This window comes from Motacilla alba, chromosome 2 (assembly GCF_015832195.1).
Source record: "Motacilla alba alba isolate MOTALB_02 chromosome 2, Motacilla_alba_V1.0_pri, whole genome shotgun sequence".
NCBI lineage: Eukaryota > Metazoa > Chordata > Aves > Passeriformes > Motacillidae > Motacilla > Motacilla alba.
The window spans coordinates 118,424,562-118,445,537 of NC_052017.1; the positions used below are offsets into that span (position 1 = coordinate 118,424,562).

Sequence of the window (20,976 nt, forward strand, 5' to 3'; positions counted from 1 at the left end):
ATTCATTAAACAGCGGTAGGACTCGTACTTTACCAAGGGATTTTTCCCCAGGGCGATAGGAAGGCATCAGGACAAAACAGCTTTATAAACCAAATCTGTTTCAATTTTCTAAAATTTCCCTGAGACTAACCCAACTCACATGAAATGGCATCATTTTAGGCAAGCTGACACATTTCTGCAAAACTGCAGCAAGGTGCACCGTGGTGCCTTAGCAAGGCAAGAGCAGAGCAGGCTGCAGCGTGACCTTCCCGGCGCCGCGGCAGCGGGGCAGGGCGAGCCGGGCCCGGCGCTCCGGGCGCAGCGCGGCTCCGCAGCGCTCCGGGCCCCCGCGCCGGGAGCCCTCAGCCCGCCCGGCCGCGCCGCTTCCCCCGGCTCTGCGCCTCCGCTCCCCGCCGCCCTGCCCGGCCGCAGCCTCCGCCCGCCGCCCGGTGAGTCCGCCCGCTCCTTCCTCATCCTCGCCGCCGCGCCCGGGAGCGCCCGCGGGGCGCGTCCCTCTGCCGCAGCCGGCCTGCCAGCCCCACGGGACCCCGTGCGGAGGGAAGCTGTTAGACCGTTCCTAAGGAATTTCCCAGGTAAAACACACCGGAAAACCCCACAAACAAGCAAATAATAAAACCCCCAAATGCGTTAGCTTGTCTTTATTTATTGCCCAATTGAAAATGAGCTTCAAATGACATGTTGTGGGGACAAGAGAGGGTTTTGGAAGGACAGTGAGCACTGAGGGACTTTTAAAGAGTCGGATAAATTCATCTTCATTGTGGAGGAAATTAAATGTTTCTGGTGGTTTGTTGTTTTTGTCTTTTTGTGTTGTAATGGTTTGGGGTTGGGGTTTTTTTTGGTTTGTTTATTTGTTCATTTCCCAGTAAGTCACCAACAGACATTTTACGATGCTAGCCACAGCTCAACACTCTGTTGGAAAATATTTTTGTTTCAGAGTGGATAAAGCATCAGGAGTGCAGTAAACATTTTAAACTTAGAACTGCAACAGATACAGTAAATCACATGTTGTTTGCGTGTTGGAGCAGGAATCCCTGGAGCTGCAGCAAGTTCAGTCCCCACAGCAAGTTCACCTTGGGACGGTTCCCAGAGCATCTTTGGCTTTTGCACGGCACTTTTTATGGTTCATTGTATTTTCCTGATGGCACATAGATCTCAGTACTGGCTGATAGGTAAAACTGGCCACATTTTAGGCCCCTGACTTGCGCCAAATGCAGGAGGTGAGAAAAACTAAGGTGCATGGCTGAGTTCCTTGGCGGTGGGTGGAAACAACAGATAAATCCTAGTGAGGGTCCTTCTCTCCAGATCTAGTTCTGGAGGTGGTTTGCCCTCTCTGATGGTAATACAGGGAACCAGCACCCTAACACAGATGCTGCAGTTGTATGTCCTCACTCAGGTGACATCTAGCTCAGCTGTCATCACACCATGTCCTTGTCTTCCGCAGACAGTGGTTATTGATGGTGCACAAAGTACCTCCCAGTCTGACAGCTGTCAAAGAGAGGACACCTGTCAGCTGGAAAGAGCTGTAGCTGTCTCATTTCTAGACAGCAAATAGAATGAAAAGAAATTAAAACCTTCCATTCCGGTCTGTTTATTTTTTTTTTTTTCTTTTTACTTCCCCGCTGAGTTCATAAACTGAGTTATTGTAGCTGTTACAGAAATATCAGCTGGTTACTGGTGGGATGGGAGGTGTCCCTCAGTCTGTATGGGAGGGATGTGGTCTCATTTAAGATGTGGTTCACAAAATGGAAAAATTTGTGTAAAGGGAGTTGCCTCTGTTCCGCTCTTTTTTGAACAGGTGCCCACATTACAAACACCACCACAGCCTGCAGTATTAGCAGAGAGGTTAACAAATTGGCTGATCCCAGCTATTCTTTCCAAATATCCTTGTGCTCTGAAATGTAACAGTCCTGCTCAGTGAGAGTAAATCCGTAAGATGGTGGCCTGCCTGCACTGCCACATCTTCTGCGTGTAAAAGAGTTTTAATTTTTGCTTCATTTTCTGTATTAAAAGCCTTTATTTAGGTTAAAAGATTTCTTCTTCCTTAAACTCCTTTCATAGCTTTTTGCATAATAAAGGCATAGAGAGAGGCATCCCATCATCAAGTTTTAAAGGACCTATTAAAGTTTGCTTGTAAATTAAGATTGTGTCACAACAAGGGGATGGAGGAAGAGAGAACAGTTCTGTGACAAAGCCAATTTAATACAGCCATATCTGTGTAAAGCAGAGACTGGCAGGAGTAAGCGCCTCAGAGTCTAAGCTTGTTAGTTAATTAAGTTATTAGCAAACTTTAAAAGTAAGCTGTACTCTCAGGAAATGAAATCACTGTAAAAAAATAGCATGATAGTAATCTTGCTCCTTTACATGATTTTAAGAAACTATAGAAACTATTTAAAGAAACTTTCACTGATGTGCACACACAGTGCAACTAGAAATTTTCTTCCAGTTTACTTTCAGTGTAGGTCTTTTTTTGCATTAATTATAGCCTATAATTGCTTTCTTCATTAATTTTATCATAGTCTTTGTGCAATTTATTTTGAAATTGATTACTATTTAAATGCATATGATCATACTGGTTTAAGGGTACTACTCAGAGTGTTTTCAAAAATGGAAAAAAAATCTTAATCTAAGGCTTTTCCAGATAGCTGATCACAAATATAATATTTTTTGTTTGTTCTGAGTGCATCCTCTACTAGTGTAGCACATTTACACATGCCATATGTATTTAATGTGGTACTGCTTTTCTTGTTTGCTTTCCCGACAAGCGTGTCAGAACTGTGAGGGCCATTTATCATCATGTTTTCCTTTCTCCAACTAAATTCTGTTCCACATGTCCATTCCTAACCTCTTGGTATGGACATTGATAAGACACAACGAAATTCAGTGATACTTTGAGGTTGTGATGTCCTCCTTTGTATTTTCTTCAGCAAACACAGTCAGTGGTATAGCATAGATGACACTGCTGCTAAAAAGAGATGAGCAAGAGGAGTGGAAGAGCTGCTGGCTCAAACCACTTGTATGATATTAGCTAAAGAGGAATGAACAGTTGGGAATTTTCCAGGTGCTGGTTCTAAGTGCCATTGCAGGTATCAGCTCTCTGACTTTTAAGGTGTCATCCAGAAACATGCTGGACAGTAATAATAGTAATAATAGTGACAATGCTAGATTGTTACTTCTATGTTTTCCTAAAGACCAGGTACCACTCCATTTTCTAGACAGAAATGTATTTCTCCTCAGATTGAATTATTGCAAGTCATTCTGTCACAGTTACGAAAAGTAAAGCAGAAGCAATTAAGCGTGGAAGGTGGACCAAGTTCAAATGAACACTCCCATGGCAATATTACCCTTTCTATTGCTTCCCTAAGCAATACTTTCAGCGCTTGTATACATTTCACAAGTGTTACCGAGTGTGCATGGCATTACAGCTCTCTGGTAAAAGGAGACAGGATATTAGACATAAACACGGGGGTCACTCAGCACCGGAAAGAGCCGCCAGGCACGCTCTAGCTAGAGGAAGGAACCAGCTGATACTGAAACCAACTGCTGCAATCAGTGTCTATCTATATACATTTCAGGCATGAGTAGCATTCAGAGTGATCTGAAAGAAGGTGATGTGATATTTTGGAGAAAAGTACACCAAGGGCGTATTAAAGACACTACAGATAATTTAATACAACAATTATTTTCTCTTTTATTTTAAAAATATTTTTCAATTAAGCTTAGATCAGAATAAATCAATTTCTTTGACAGAGTCAGGAGAGATTGGATGGACTAGACTTCCAAAGTACAGTTCTGGAGGCCAGTAGGTGCTAAGGGACACAAGAAAACATAAAATTATATGACTGCAAAAAAGATGCCAACACACCTAGGGAGGTCATAACTTAAGCTCTCTGGTTTCCAAGAATATGCATTTGAGTAGTACATGGTTTCTTGTTTCAAGACAGGCATCAAAGTAGCAGTTCTGATACACTAGCAGACAGGCAGACTGAGGATGTCAATAAATGCAACAGTCTTTGATGAGATGCTTTTCTCAAATGTAGCATGTTGATTAATCTGCTAATTGAAAGTGAATGTATGGAGTGACAACGATCCCAGTCTTGTCTACCCCACAGCTCTGCCATTGCTGTCGCTGGCAGAGCACCCCGCAGCACATACTGTTCAAACTGACAGAAGGAGTTTTTCTGGCATAGTTACACCACCTCCCTAAGTGATGTAAGTTGAGCCAATATAAGCTCTCTCCTTCTGGCAAAGTTACGTCCACACCAGGAGTTCTGCAAACATAGCAATATCTGCTGGGGATGTGAATTTTTCACACCGGCAACTGACATAGCTATGTTGGCAAAACATTATAATTTGGAACAGGCCAGGGAAAAAATGCATTTATCACCCCATCCTCAGCCATTTGCAAAGCATTAAAGAGTCCTTAATACTTAAATTTCTCTTAATGGTTCTTATTTCATTGAGAGCGACTGTGTGCTGTTATATTTATTAAAAATGCACTGCTTCCTAATTTTTAGTGATTTCTATTGCTGAGGTGTCTCATGATGGCATCTAGACTATTTATAAAATATGAAAATAACTCAATACAGTTTGATTGTTCTACAGAAGCATAACACTTCCAGTGACAGAATGAATCCTCTGTTGACTCTGGGTCTCCCATTCTGATACTCCAGCTAGGCTGGAAGTATACAGCATGCACAGCCACGGTACCTGGCACTGCACCACCCAACTCCATGTATGTCCTCCTTTTCAGAGTTACGGTCAACATCTGTGGTGGACAAAACATGCAAAATTTTTTTCAGAAGAAAGTAATTTTACTGTAAGCAGTCTTATCAAAGTAGGTGAGGAAGCAAGTTGTTTATGCAACGCAAACCAGAGAGACTTTTGTGCAAAGATCAGGTAGGAACCTTCAGTTTGGAAAAAATGCAGCTGTCTCCTTGCAATCTCTGATTGTCTTATCACTAGTCGTTCCCAGTTTCCACAGAACACCAGGAGCAGTGGGGGAATTGTGTATGCTTGCATTGGCATTTCCCTTTCTGCTGCATCAAAGGTCACCACTGCCTCGCTGGGGGTTACCATCTCTCCCCTGGGCTAGATGAGATGGAGCTGGGAGGATTGTCTAGCCCATGTCAGCCAGAGAGAGATGGGTAAGCAATAATTCACTGTTTAAACAGGCTTTAAGTAAGTTGGCTCATTTTAAGCAGCAATTCTAGCAATAGTTCAGCCAGAAAATCAGGAGTGGGAGGGTGTGCATAACCTCTAGGAAGAGGGTGGTGACAAGTAGCTGGCTGAGGGCTGCATATGGAAACCACTTCTAGTGGCACAGCAGCAGCCAAAGAAGTATGACTATGCTGTCTGTTAGCACTGCTGGCAGCTTGCTACTGGCTTTATCTGGATGGAAATTGTCTAGATCCCTCACTCAAAAAATGCCTATCGCTGTAAAAATGAGGAAGGGAAGGGAGTGGAATTTCTAATATTCATGGGGTATCTTGTATCTATCATACAAAAAAAAAAAAAAAAAAAAAGAAAAGGAAAGAAACTTTCTTAATCAAAAGGAATAAAGTAAGGGCAAATGTAGGCAGGAGATCAAAAGGCATCTCTGCCAGTGAAATCCATTAGCCTTGAAGTAATCTCCTAAGGGAACTGAAGACATTCCCGTTGCTTGAGATATTTAAAACTAGGTTAGACAAAACACTAGGAAGTGTACAATGGAGGACAATCCATAATCAGCAGGGAAAGGGATTAAATAGTCTTAATAAGCCTTTAACATACATTCTGTGATTTCACTGCCAAGACTTCACATGTCCCTCTGCTCTGTCTCCTCCCTGCAACTGCCATAATGGGAGATTATGAAATCACTGTAAATGTGAGCAATTAACTATTGTAATAGAATTTGATAATGTAATGGTGCTGCATTTTTGTTCCTCTTAGTCTCAACTAAGACTCCTTTTACAGTGGATTTAAGTTAACTTTTTAGTAGAGCTATTGCAATCTTCCGGTACAAAGATTTAGAGTGATGTGTTTCTAATAATTGCTTTGGGTTTCAGGCAGTGATTTTGTTTTTAGTAAAATATATCCTCTTTTTTTCACTAAATTTCAAAATTCCTTTGTAGTTTATCTAAAAATCCCGTCTATTACTTCCGTGTTTAATCACTCATTATTATTATCCCACATATTTCTTAATTTTTTTGTCTTTTGAGAGCTCAGTTGTGCCAAGAGGTTTGTCTTAGTAAATCAACAGGTAAATTATGTGCTTTGTGGCATAAAGATGAGTTAGTATTTATATCTCTTTTCTGTAAATGTTAAGTCACTGTGGAAGTATTCAGATCAACAATGTATGTTTATAAACACTGTCTAAGAAGAATTTATTGCTTCACAAATACCAATGTTTGTTATGATCTCTGATAATTTTTCACATTTCCTGTTGTGTCAGTTTGATACCGTGTCCTGAGGTCCAGATGACTGCTTGAATCATGTTCACACTGGAACATGGGGTATTTTGTTTAGTTTCACCAGGGGAGAGGCCAGCACTGGGGTTTAGAGAGGTCCTACCAGTGGAGACAGCTCAGTGAAATCAAGCTTCATGCTTAAGGTAAAATGAGTTACAATGACTTGCAGTTGACAACTTTTGAAGTCTCTTTAGTTTACACTCTGATAGAATTCCTAGGAAGAATTGCTTTGTATGCACACATCCAAAAATCCAAAGTCACATTGCAAATGAATTAAATTTAAATAACATGTGACATTCTGTGGTTTCTTTGTGTAATTTTGCATGAGAAATATTGTACCCATAAATCAGTGCTAGTCAGTTTTGGTCTTTTGCATATTTAACAAATTTCTATAAGTAATACATGACATTCAACTTGGGTATAAAACTGTCTTCAGACAGCCGGGAATTCATAGCTAGAATAAGAATCTTATGCAAAAAAAAGTTGTTTAAATCAGAAAAATGGTGATTTATAAATGGCTTTTTAACAGAGAGGTTATTACTGTTCTGTGGAGTTACAGCTGGTAACGTCAATGATAGATGTGGCAGTGGGGAAGGAATATGATGATTGAAAAGTGGGCTCTGTTTTCTTTTTCACACCCAAGTGGTGCTTATAGCAGCAGATTCTCTTTTGTGCCATCATTTTCAGTGGGATTGAGCAAATGGTTACCTGCAAAACCTTCAAGTGGTACACACATAAATCTAGAAGAAGCCCTGACCATAATTTCAAGATCCAGATTGAATTTTCTGAACATAACATCATTAGGAAGAAAGCTTTGTGCTAGGTAATTGATTTTTTTAATGTCTTGAGAATTAATTTTCACCAGGAAAAATTATGGTAGTCTTTTACAAATGAAGTAAACAACTATATTACACTGTGGGAGGTGGACCCTGACATACCTATTCATCTTAAAAGGATTCATTCTTATCAAACCACTTCAATTCTAGCCTAACTTTTTGGATGACAAAACATTGCTCAAAGGTTGTGAGGAACTTATTTTATGTTACTGCCAATATTTTATTATTATTGATCTAAAATAAAGGTCAGTGAATTTAGAACAAGGGTGAATTTGGCCTTTAAGCTGCGTCTATAATAATATCATTAGCAGCCTATTTTTCTCTTGCACCTTAAAACTCAGTATAGATTGATATGTTGGCAGCTGTTTTTAATTTTCCTCATCCTGTTCTTTTGACAATGAGAAAAGGGAACACATGGCTTATACTTACTCTAGTAAATTTAAAAGTGCCAGCAAATGCTCTCTGGCATTGAAGAGCCTGGCATGGAGCATTCCACATCTACACAATTACATTATTTTCTGAACAATGACCACCTGCAAACTGCCTTTCTCTGTACTCTGCCAGCTCCCAGACTCTGCCCAAAAACTGCCAGGAGAATTCAAGCTGGCCCGGACTGAAATCACTGCAAAGACTATTCTTGCCATCTAACTGTATATGTGCATACTACTGAATGTCAATTTTTCCATGTTCAAAATTAGTTACGAGCTACCACCATGTCTTCAGGATTTGCTTTGACACATTGGATATGAGATCACAGATAAGTTTGAAGCTTTTTAGCTTTTTTTTGTTTTGGTTTGGGGTTTTTTTGTTGGTTTTTTTTTTTGTTTTTTTTGTTTTGTTTTTTTTTTTTTGTTTGCTCTCTTGGTATTTGAAAATCTCCTAAAGATAGAAGCATTAAGCCAGAACACACAGATGTTTCTTAGCAACATGTTTAATGTACAAAAACAATTACAAAGAGGCGTAGAGTCATAACTTCTGCCCTGTTCCTGTTCAGGTAAGAGAAAGTGAGTGCAGCAAATGAATGGATAGGTAGTATTTTTCTAACGTAAATAAACTGTTCTGTTTCTGTTTAAATTCTTAGGCGTGGAGGCAGACGATTTTCTACTTGTCTTAGCAAAACAAATGCTGGTTTTTTCCCAGATAAAGCAATTACTAGAGAATATACATTGATGCACAACACCAGTTGGAGTTACCCAAATTCTCTTAATTCGGAGAATTTGATAAATATTGACATGAGAAAATATTCTGTCTTGGTGGTATTTGGTTGCATTGAGATTCACTGTCACCCTTGGCACCTCTGAGGTGACTCCAACATGAAGACTTTCCAGTATCTAGGAATCCCTCCTCACCAGGAGAGATGATCCTGCACAAAGCCCTTTTCCACACCTGGAAACTGCCCTCACTGATATTACTGTTGTGCCATTTCAATGGTATAGTAATTTACTTAGAAGTCAAATACTTTCCTGATTCAAGTCAGGATCCTTTATAAAATGCCTCATTGTATTTAAAAAAATGTAGTGATGTGAACTTTCAAGAGTTGTCCAAATAGCTTGTTGAGTATTATTTTAAGTAAATGTAGTTTAACATTTAGCCATTTGACATTGTTGTTGTCAATGTGATAATATTTCTAGCTTAAATCTGTGCTATCTAGAATTTTCTCTGAGTTTTAACACAAAAAATAAAGCAGGAGCAGACACAGCTTGTGTGACTTCTGGAGAAGAGCCCCTAGCATTGGCATAGCTGTATGAATACTTGGGAGTTGCCATAAGTTCAGGTGGCTCCAGGGTACGATGAAGAACCGGTCCAGACACACATTTATTGCAGCTGGATGGTTTTGCTTATAGAGCTGGGATCCCAAAACATCCATCTGGAAAGCATACTGAAAGCTTAAGGAAGCATAAGCAGGGTTCCTGATGATTTTAGGAAAAACTGTCTAAGGAAATTTGGTAAGACTCCAACTCATGTTTGCATTTCTTTAACCCCTTTGGCTTAAAATCCTACCTGGTTGACTAAGCCAGAAGGAGAAATAGCTGGGGTACATTCAGACATTTCCCAACTATTTCATCTGGGTCACTCAACCCCATAGCAAGCCAATCAACTTATCATAAGATAAGAATAAAAGTGAGTTAAATAACAAAATGAAGAAACTGGATTTTAATCATAGAGAGTTCACAGTCAACTTATGAAGCATGTGGAGAGTAACTGGATGGATCATAGCTATATTTGCTATATGAACTGTATGTGCAGTTAGAAGTGAGGTGATCAAACAGCACCCTACATTGCAGGGAACTTTCAACTTGAAGTCACCTGTGGTGCCCAGATGAGTAAGGCTGCTTTGGGCATTGTATCTTTCCTGTTGAGATGACATAGCCAGCTGCAGGAGGATTTTAGTATGCTGGGACAGATTAGATCTGTCTTGATAGGGCTGTGCAAAGGATGGACCCAACTGAAGGGACTGGAAGGGTGCTCTGGGCTTCTTCTATGCTTGTGTCCCTGCCTGACCTTTGCTGTGTGGCTGTTCCATTTAAACACAAAGGATATTTTGTCGTGGCATTCCAGCAACCCTTATCTGGGAGTAAAGAATCAACCCACTACATCTGTATTTTTATGAGTGATCATTTGCAGCCCACACTATAATCACAGAGTTATCCTCAGTAGGATTTATATAGATGTCTCTTTTAAAAATGTGACCTTCAAGTAGAGTAAAAACAAAAGACATGTGAGAAGATACTAAACATACTGTTTTATTTTAGCTGTGCTGGCTGTAGAAGCAATGGAAATATTAAAAGTGTTTTTCTCTGCTGTTAAAAACATGCAGATTTGAATACCTTAAGAACAAAATCGTAATGGAAAAAGTGTTCTTTTCATGTAACCCATTCTTGGAGTAAGAGTAGTTTCAAACAAACAGATTATCAGTTTTATTTCATTTTTGGTAAAAACTCCATGCATACAAGACGATTGAAGGTGCAATTTTAGACTTTTTATAGTTTTAGCACAATAAAATATGGTAAAAGATAGAAAAAATTATCCGATTTTGTCATCCATTTAGTGGAATACTATTACTTTAAATACAGGTAATGAAAACCTTTGTTTCACTGAAATCAGTGGGAAAATTTCAATGGCTTTTAAACTGAGCTGTGGCTTAGTTCTTCCTGCTCTGCTTGTTTTTCAAATTTCATTTCTAGGATTGACATTTGAGAGGGCTCTTAATATTTTCCAGTTGAGCATCTATGCATACAAATTTATACACATGTGTGTGTGTTTGTGCAGAAATGGGTTTGAAGAGATTTATCTGTTTGCTTTTTTTGGAGAGAGCCATTACAATGACAGTATTTGTCAGGGTATACCACAATTACCTCTGATTTCAGTCACTGGAGACAGATGAGCATTGTAACTCCTGGTAAACAAATACCGAGTTGACAGGACAGCTTCCAGGTTAGAAACCAAGCTATATTGCTTAATAATCTAAAAATCCGTCTGTGCCATTAAGGGAGAAGACTCGGGGTGAAAGGGTGAGGTTTTTGGTAGCATCACACTGGTTTGTCTCCACTCCCACTGAGCTGATGGGAGCACTGCCCACAGCTTCAGAAGAGCAGGGCTCAGCAGTGCTGCTCACAGGAGTCACATCACACCATTTGCTCTTTCTCCTTATTCCAAAAAGAAAAAATGGCTTGACCTATGCATAACTTTGTTGTGCTTAATTTGCCAGCTGGTGAGTGTCACATGTTTAATTCGGGCAATGTAAATAACAATCTCTTCAGTAGTTGAGATTTTCACTGACAACACAGTCACTGAGCTTAGACAGCCGATTGCTGCTGCTGTAGAGCTAAGTCCTTAAATATTATCAAACTAATACCCTTGTATGGTCACACTGGATACAGATTAGTGAAAGCCATAATCCTATTTAATTTAACACAGTCCCAGGGATTTTCCTCTACAAAGAATTTGATCACATGCATACTGCATAATTTGCATAGTTCTTAAATATATGGACCCTCTCTAGGAGCAGGGCTGTCTGCCAATTTAATGGCAGTTATTAAATCCCACTGTACTTTGTACCACAGTCCAGATGCAGGTATATGCTAGGAAAAGCTCATGGTTAGTTAGGATTTGTTGTGGCTCTGAGCTGTGTCACAGCTGGTTCTCTCAGGTCATCTGTTTCAGCCTCAGAGGAGGGTGTTAACCCTCAGCAAAGGTAATATGACAAAGAACTGCAATTAATTTTAACCACAGTGCAGCCCAGCCAAGATCCAGCTGTCCAAGAACTCAGACATATAAAAACTGACTGTGCTTGTACTGTCACAGATTCTGGGGCTTGTGGTTGAGCAACTCATATCTCAGTCATAGGAAAGGTCTGATTTTTATGTGCTGAGCACAGTTAAGTTCATTTGCCTTCAACAAAATGTGATATCTTTGACACTACTGCAGATTAGACATGGAGAATTAGGGAAACCCCTTTTAGTTTCCGGGATTTTTTAAATTTTTTTTTTCTTTTTTGTCTTTTTCTCTTTTGTCTTTTTTGTTTTGTTTTGGTTTGGTTTTTTTGTCCTCTTTTTTGTCCCCCCCATGCAGAACAATTGTCTGAATGGAAAAAGGAGACGCTGTCCCCTTGTCAAGGTCTCTTAGCTAAAATCATTGCTTATCACAGGCCAGCTGCAGATTGCTAGGACCATGTGCTTGGCAGTCACAGACACACTGCAGACCTCACAGGGCACAGATGGTACAGCTCTGTTGGGTGACCCTGGGCAGAGCTATGGGAGTCTAGAGGAAAGGAGATGTACTGAAAGCAGTAAGCTATGTGGTCAGCTCTGTGTCTAAACAAGTATTGAATCCCAGCAGGCTGGAACCACAGGATGCTCTGCCACCTAGTCAGGAGCTTCCTTTCCAAGCACAGCACCAGTCCAGCTAATCTTGCAGGGCTCTTAGTTCAGTTTTTTTTCCTATTATGCAATGTTTGCAGCCTTTTATAGGCTTTAGGTATTTATTGCAGGGAAATGATGGTGAAATTTTGATCAACAGATTTCAGGGTAGTCAAGCAGCTCCAAACACAGGGAGCAATCTTCCACCTTTATTTTCCTGGCAATTTCCAAGCATGTTGGGACAAATATGTGGCCTGGCGGATTTCCATGTGAGAGAGTGGCCCTGCTCTCTTTAAGAGGGCTTATATTAAAAAACTTTTTCCCCCTCTCTAGCACCATGCTGGAGGTAGAAGCTTTCCCCTCCAGGAAGCAGAGAGAGTGGTTTGAGCTGATTAGGTTTCCAGATTATTTTCAACAACTTAGGCACCAGCTGAATGGCTGCTGGCTTAAAGAACAGAGTAATTATTAATATTATTACTACTATTACCATTAGTAATAAAATAATGCTTCTTCCAAAAGTGCCTAAGGAGGAAGCTGAGCTTAAACTTCATCTTGCTAGGTGCCCCACTGTTCTGGGCTGTCATTCAAGAACACAATAAATCCTGCTTCAGGGTTCCCACTACTGGATCAAAAGCACCAGGGCCGCAGGAGCCAAAATGCTGATGCTTTATGAAATAATGCTTTCCCAGCCATCCACTGTGGTACCAAACCAACCACAGCCTGTTTTCTCAGCACTGGCAGAGTCAGCATAAACCCCAGATCAGGTGCTCCCTAAGCTCAGTTGTGTGACCTCCTCTGGGTCAAAACCTCACTGATCACAGGTCTGCTGTTACCTTTCATGGCAGCACGGTCTCAGAAGACCCAGTGGTTTTCTCCTGAAGAGCTTGCCAACTACAAGACAAGAGATGTGTCAGAGTAGAGGTTTAATGGCAAAGTGAAGGGAATGGAAAGATGATGTTTGGAGGGACAGTGAAGGAATGAAAGATTGTGAGGAGAATACACCAATGGAAAGGTGAGGGAGGGTGAGGACACAGAAAAGCAAGGAGAAATCAGAAAAGATAGATGGATGGAGAAGCTGTTAAAATACCTAGCAGAGAAAGAAGAGACGGAAGAAAGAGACAATACAAAGGGAACTGGAAAGCCAGGGCATAACTCTGGGAAGTTGCTGTGTTCTGCATTTCCCTAGCTGGATTTCCCTCGATATCTTCCTGGGAGAAAAACCCAGAAGGCATTCCTCTTGCTCACAGGTAGCAGAAATACATCACTGAGACTCGGAAACAAACCCCTGCCACCTCCAGAGCTATAGTTCCTCCTTTTACCTACTCTTCTTGCTGGTGTTTGCTGTTCTTACAAATGCTTCTTTAGTCTCGCGGAGATCAATAAGACATAAAGGACAGCAGCTGCCTCGAGAGTTTGCTCATCACAAAAGGATAAGCTACTCTGTCTTCTAAAACTGACACCTTATCAGAAAAGCAGAACCTGCTGACTTTTAGCTCTTGTTACAAATATTTACATGTATAGTTGAGATTTGTCAGTTTTACTGCTCTCAGTCATGCATAGCAGAGTTTGCCTTATTTGCAGTATGTTTTCACATGTCATACATCTTTAATCAAACTGGAGTATGGACTGGTTTAATTTTTTTCCATTGATGGTTCCTGCATGTAGACTAGAAGAATTGTTATTGCTTTGGCTTTTCTGGTGTCACATCCTGAAGAAATTAGAGGAAGTAACAATTAATTTTACGCCTCCTAGCTCCTTCAATTTGATTATAAATTTGGATTAGTGACATATGTTTTGGCTTCTGCTTCAAGATCCAATATTAGACTTCTTTTTTTTTTCATAATTTAATGTGAAAACTAGAAGACAGCAATGTGTATGCATCTGTATTATGAAGCCTGTTATCATAAGTAAAGTGATTCTAAAATGGTGTGGTGTTATCTGATGTCAAGATTATTAGGTACTGTCATACAGTTCTGTCATCTGCAATACCCATTTTTGCCCTCTTCTGGATTTCCTCTCCCTTACCTTCTGCCCTCATCTTCTGCCCCTGACTGTGGACTGTGCTGCCCCACAGCTGTAGGAAACTAGAGCTTCTATGAGTGTGAGGTGTGCAGGTTGCAAAAGCAATGTTTGAGCACCATGGTGTCACCTTGTTTTTTTTAAAGGTCCTGTGATACTACTGGGAATATATGTGTTGGAAAAGATTAAAATGCTGTATCTACTAGAGGACAGATTTTCCTGCATATTTTTTCTTACCCTGCTGACCTGCTGATTTTTGTATAACTTTTAATGACTTTAGGCCTGCTCTCCCTGTTTCCAAGAAACAAACAATCAAACAAACAAAAAACTAGCGGTGGCTTACCTGGCATCTTTTAGTCTCTAAAATGTGTATAACCACAAAATGCTGAGGTAATACACATTGCCCAAGGAGAATGTGGCTCCTGAATTGTCCTGGCAAGCAAGCTGAGAAATTGGCTTGTGAAGGGAGGGGGAGAGAGAGGGGATCTGGCAAAAAAGCCACTGTATGTCTACCACAGTTGAAATATCTTTGATTTATTAAAAAGAAAGGGAAGGTAGCAATCTAATTTAGAAAAGCTTTTTGTAAGATTGTGTAATTGTAAAAATCTGAAGTAAGTAAAGCCAAAGAAAAAGGCTTTAATAAGTAAATAATAAGTGATTTATTACGATTGTTAAAAAACGTGCTGGATATTACACTGCAAATAGTATCTTCTAAATCTGTGAATTAGTAACAAGATCACTGGTCATAATCTCTGTTTCCTCTCTGCTTTTGAAAATGCCTCAGTATATAATAATTTCTTTATCTTAAAAAAGGATCTGTTTTACTGGAAACTGTAATGAAGCATTAGTTGTTATTAATGTCAGGTTAATCTTCCACAATTTTATTGTTTCTGCACACTGAATTAAACTGAAATTCTATTCCTTGAAATATATATGGATTATTTTATATTATCCAAATTTATTTTACAATCCTGCTTCTATTGGAAACGAAACTATTCTGCAAACGTTTAAAAGCAAAGGGGATGGGCATGTTAAGAATAAACTCAGAAAAAACTACTGTGATCAGGTTATCTGTCATTGTGAGATATGCATCTATATATACACATATGTATTCCTATCCTCAAGATTTACATGGCTTTATGGAAATTCTTAACCCTTGCTCCTTCCAGTTTTTGAGAAACTTGTTTTATGTGGTGGCCCTTTACCTTCCCTGAGCTCTGGTGTGAGTTTTAGAGAGGTGGACCAGAATTTGCAATTCTGTGGGCTTCCTCCCTTCACCTCCCTCCTTCCCACTGGGACTTTCCCATTTTTCTCCTAGAAAGCCTATTTTATTAAATAAATCAAGCTTAGATTCAAAAGCGTATCGAGCGTGCTCGCGGAGCCGGGAGGGCTAATAAAGGAGCCCAGGGGGGTGCAGGGCAGCACTGGAGCTCTCCAAGAGGAGCACAGGATCAGCTCCACATCCCACTCTGCTGCACCACTGCTGCTGAGGGAGAGCGTGGGGGTAGGAAGGCAAAGGGCTCCCTTCAGCCTCTTCAGCTTGTGTTACAAAGCCTGAAAAAACATCTGGTCTTTACAGATGCGAAAGGAAAAACTTTTACCTAAGAATACAAATTGGGAAACATATTTCTTCACAAGCCCTTGAAAATGAGTGTCACCCACCGCATATATCATGTCCCTGAACTGAGCTAAATTGAAGCCAGGCATATATTTCTCTTTGATGACTCCATCAAGGTATGTTTTAACTCCTCTCCCCAGTTCTTCAGTCTCTCAAAAGATACATGTGTAGATAAGGGAACAGTCTCAAACCCATGCACAGGAACAGCAGCCAAACAAATGGCTTTCAAAAGAAAAATCCAGCTTTGTAGATCTCTCTTCCTGCAAACAATTTCCTTTTTCAGTTATAAATTTCAGTTCCTAAAAAAAAAACTTCCCTGGAAGAGGCAGAGGAGACAGGGAAATAAGAGTTCAAGTAATCCTACATATTTTGAAATTGAAGAAAGCTGACTCAAAATTTCCAGCCATCCCTCAGGTAAACAGATGCAAGGACCCTCTAATTTGCATGCTTGTGTGCCGTAGTTAGTAACTCAGACACTTTTGGCATCTACACATGCTTATCAAAAATAAGTTGTGTTCAACAGACTTGGTCTGCAGGAAGTTTGAGTAGGGTGCAATTGTTTGATAGCCTGGTTAGTGTTAATGAGATTACTGTAACTTGAAAAATGCATTTTATTTTCTATTACCTCTTACTGAGTGTCAAAACCAGCCTACAAACTTATATATATATTTAGCAGACACTGCAGGTCTAAGAACCAAATCTTGTTGTGAACTATATTTTGAAATGCTGGACCTGGTGAAAATAAACCAGACATCCTCATTTGAGGTGAAACTTAAACCTTGTTTTCACTATTGCTTCCAAAGGCTTCATCTTTTTTTTTTTTTTCAGAGAGAGATAAATGGCTATAATGGCCCCTTATAAAATCAGGAAGACAGGATGAATCAGGACAAAATGCACTTCCTCACCAATTTCCATCTCCATAGAAACTCCTCAACTCTGCTATGCCTTCTGCCTATACAGATTAGGCAACCCTGTTTTCCAATAACAGACAGTGAAGTCTGACGCCTGCATTGTCTCACAGAGGGGTATCTTGAAGAGCAGAATCTAAGTATAAAAAGAGAACTTTGCCAAGTATTTAGTGTTGCATTTCCCGGCTTTCAAATTCTCCCTGTTGCTTTTCAGGTTTGTTAGAAGATTTCTCATGAGAAGCATCAGTGTTTGCTGCCAGGGTACCCACAAGTCTGATGACACTTTTCTCAAACTATTTTTACTTCAAAGAATGTGGTGTCATTAAAAGACTAGTCCACACTACCCAGTATTATAATTCATATCACTTATAGGGAAGACAAGGAATCATCAGAATCAGACTGTGGGATGCTAATTTAAACATAAAGCTTTATTTTCAAATTCATTGAATAGTTTATGCATGAATGAATGTGCTTTTCCAGCAGTTCAGATAAGGAGATAAAGAGAATGGTTTTTTAATGAAGTGAAATATATGAGAAAATGTATTCATTGATTATTAGGAAAAGAAGAAGTTATTAAACCTCAGTAGATAAACATCAGCTCGCAAAGTTCCTTTGTTAATAAGAATAAATTGATAGATTTATAGACTTTAAATTTGATGAGATCATTTGATTGTCTCATCAGACCTGTAAATCAAAGACACTAAATCTCACAGTATTACCTCTGAGCTGAATAGAGCTAGACAAAACATGTTGGTAAAGCAGTACATGAAACAAAAGATGCAATTCAGCTTGACAGAAGCCTTATAGCTTTGGGTCAAATCTACCTTCATTAAGTTTTAAAAATAGAGAAAACATCTCAAATTGAAGTGCTGCTTTCCACAGTTTTTCGCTTTGACTAAGCATACCTATTGTGTGTTGATTTACCTGTGAAAATGGCATTTCTCTTTTCCTTGTTCTAGATTTAGTCCATAACACACACACACAAACACACGCAGACACACAGAGAGGAAAATCATATCCCTGTGAAAAACATGAGGATTTCAAACAGCAAAAGTTTCAAAATTTCTGATGTTTCAAAGGCTGACTACTCCTTTTGTGTGAAGAGCCGAAGTGCATAATTTCTTACATAAATATGTCCAGCTTTAGCATTTAACCTTTATGATACCTTCTTGACTGCTGAAGGGCCCTCTATTTTCTTCTTATTGCTCTACTGTAGTCAAGTGTCTCTCAGTTTTATTTTTAAAGGACTAAATCTGTTGAAGTATTTAAGTCTCTCCCAGTAGGGCATTTTCTATGGCTTTTGAATAAGTCTCTGACTCTGCTTTTAAAAGTTCAATTTTTTTCCAATATATCATCCTTTCTAATGAATTCATCTTTGCTACAGAGAAAAATGAAGATGTCACCCATTTTTCCTAGTTTTATACATCCGTGGATTATATTAGCCCTTTTGTCACAGCCTTGTAGTGAACACTTATGTTTTATTGCTTACCTACTTTGACACTAAATTATTTCAGAAAGATTGCTTTTCAAGATACTACTCTAGCTTGATTTCAGAATGCCATTTTAACATATGCTCTGGCTTTATAAGTCTGCAGGAGCCAAAACTCACAGCAGTATCGTCTTTTGAAAAGCTGGTCTTATCCAACCATTGACGCCACTATGATGCACATGTGCACTGTCTTCATTAATATATGCTAATGTTGGTGTTATGTGCAGATTTTGTCTGAAATGCTTTGTATTTGCAAGTTATTAATTGAAACAGTAATTGGATTTAGGTTCCATGCTAGCATGACCAGAAACGCACCCATTCAGTGCATATTTTTTATTTAAAAGTTTTGAGAACAAGAAAATTACATGTTTTGATTTCTTTACCCATGTATATTTAAGCCAAATAAACTACTCCTGCATCTGCATCCTGATCAGCCGTCCTTGTGCCTCCATGAGATGTGGTCCCTAGCCCTGCTCTCTGATTCATTGCTTGTGTTATCTTCACGTTCTTGTCTGATGCACAAACTCTTCATCACATCTCCATTTTCAACAAAAATTCTCTTACTTTTTTCTGTTAATGGTTATCTTTTTTTCTCTTGATGGAAATAAATGCCTTTCTTTGCCTATCATTTACATGGCTGAAAGTACCGTGTAGAAATAATATTGCTGGGATGAAAGATGAAAAGTTGTGTGCTGATCTCACACTTCACCTCTGAAGACTTTCCCCTCAGACCAGAGCCCCAGTGTTTGGGCAATTTATGCTGTATTGATTCCAAGGAGAAAAAATTACTGTCTGACAGCTACACCACATCCTTTATTAGCATCCAGAGTAGAGCTGGGATTTAGCTAATGAAGCTTAACTATCTGCTTGTGCAGCTGCTGGAAGAAGTAGTCACTTTGGAGGTGCAATTAATATCAGGGTTATGTCCTCTTGTCACACTTAAACACCTGAAGCATGTTGTCCTTGGAGTATCTGGGCCCTTGCCTGAGCACCACATGGGCAGGGTTGTAATTTCTCTGTCTCTGCTCTGTCATTGTTTAAGGATATTAAAAATATGGAAAGAGATAAGACTTTAAGGATTTAGAAGAAATTAGGTGTTATTTTTGCCTTTGTGTAAAGGATTTTCTGCACTTTTGATACCACAGAAAAAGCTAAGTATCTATGGTACCTGTACCTGTATTAGTCAGAGATATCATGAAACTGACCCTTGCTATATTCGGTATGCCCAAACCAAAAGGCATTTTTAGTTGTTTCCAGCAGCAGCCATAGCAAGCTCTGTGCTTACACATCTGATAAGAGTTTCTTTTTGAGTGATCATAGAGCATGGGACAATGTGACAAAATTTCTCTCTGTGTTGTTCATGAACAGTACATGATAGAAAGTATTACAAGACTAATTGGAATTATTACAATAGTCTGCTTGGCTCCCTTCTCCCTTCTCTTGACTAATTAGCCTTTTAACATTACAACATGGCTCTGGCACAAGCTGTCAGAAAGCACTGCTCCAGAGTCACTACTACATGTGAAGCTGTCTGCACACATTAATAAGGAATTTGCCACTGCTGTTAGAAATCCTTGTTCTCATTCTTTTCTTATTTTTCTTTTGCCTCTTTAGGGTGCTCTGGATCACTAGATGTTATCATTTCTATCTTCTCATTCTTTGCTCTGTCTTTCTGCATGCTTAGGGAATTCACATGAACACCAGCTTTGTTATTTCCCTTGCACAACCATGGGTCAGCTGTGGCACTCCTTGCAACCAGGAAAAATGTGGAGTACATCACTTCCATATTAAAATACTGAACTAGATACAGAACTGTGAGCCCTGCATTAGAAAATAGTGTTTTCTCAATCAGTTTCATCATAAACTGTAGATTGGTGCTTGTTTTTGCATTCCACTCTTTCTCTTCATTCCCTGATTTACTCCATCAAGGAATATTGAGTTCTGTTGTTTTAGGAAGTACTCCTAGTAATCAGGATCCCTTTATCCCTGCCATGGTCCTGCATAAATATAGTGCCAGATTATCTCTTTAATAGTTTTATATGAAGCAGGGGACAAACCAAACTGCAAAGTAAGTTATATAAGGAGCTGTTGCCACAGAGCTGGAACTTTCTCCTTCCTGAGGGCGGGGGGCAAAATGAGAGAATTGACAGGCTGAGAGAGATGGGTTGTTCAGTCTGAAGAAAGACTGAAAGACATTAGACCCTAGAAGGCCAGAGAGACCCTAGAGCACCTTCCAGTACCTAAAGGGATCCTACAAGTAGGCTAGAGATGTACTTTTCACAAGGGCATGTAGCAATAGTACAAGGGGGAATGGCTTTCAGCTGAAGAGGGCAGGTTTAGATTGGATATTAGGAAGAAAATCCTTCCTGTGAGGGTGGTAAAGCACTGGAAGAGGTTGCCCAGGGAAGCCATGGATACTCTTTCCTTTCTGCTTTGGACTGCACTCAATTGATTCTCCATCCTCCCTGTGTTTGTGCTGGGGAGTGCCCCAGCTCCTAAGCAGCACCTTGCAATTGACCTTGTTAAACTTCATGAGGTTCTCACGGGACCATCTCTCAAGTGTGCTGTGGTCCCTCAAGGAAAAGGATTTTATTGTGCACTGCTGTACCACTCTGTAAAAATTGCACTCGGCTGTCTTTTTTTCAGCAAGTGTTCTTTTTCTCGACTTCACCAGTGAAAATTCAAACTGTCTCGCTTTCCAATTTACGATGTCTTCAAATGGTTTTTAGCCTCTAGAGAATACTCAGACAGCAACTGTATATTGGTCTTTCCTCAGCTGATGCCTATCAGTGCCCCTTCCT

General features: G+C 39.7%; 1 protein-coding gene across 2 annotated transcripts in view; it reads left to right on the forward strand.

The window, feature by feature from the left end:
• Nucleotides 1-247: 247 nt before the first annotated feature.
• SULF1 (sulfatase 1) overlaps nucleotides 248-20,976 on the forward strand; it is a 193,823-nt gene continuing 173,094 nt past the window's right edge. For both annotated transcript variants that reach the window (XM_038129787.1, XM_038129792.1), the window contains exon 1: nucleotides 248-572. The gene's annotated coding sequence lies outside the window, so the exon portion shown is untranslated. The remainder of the gene's footprint in view (nucleotides 573-20,976) is intronic.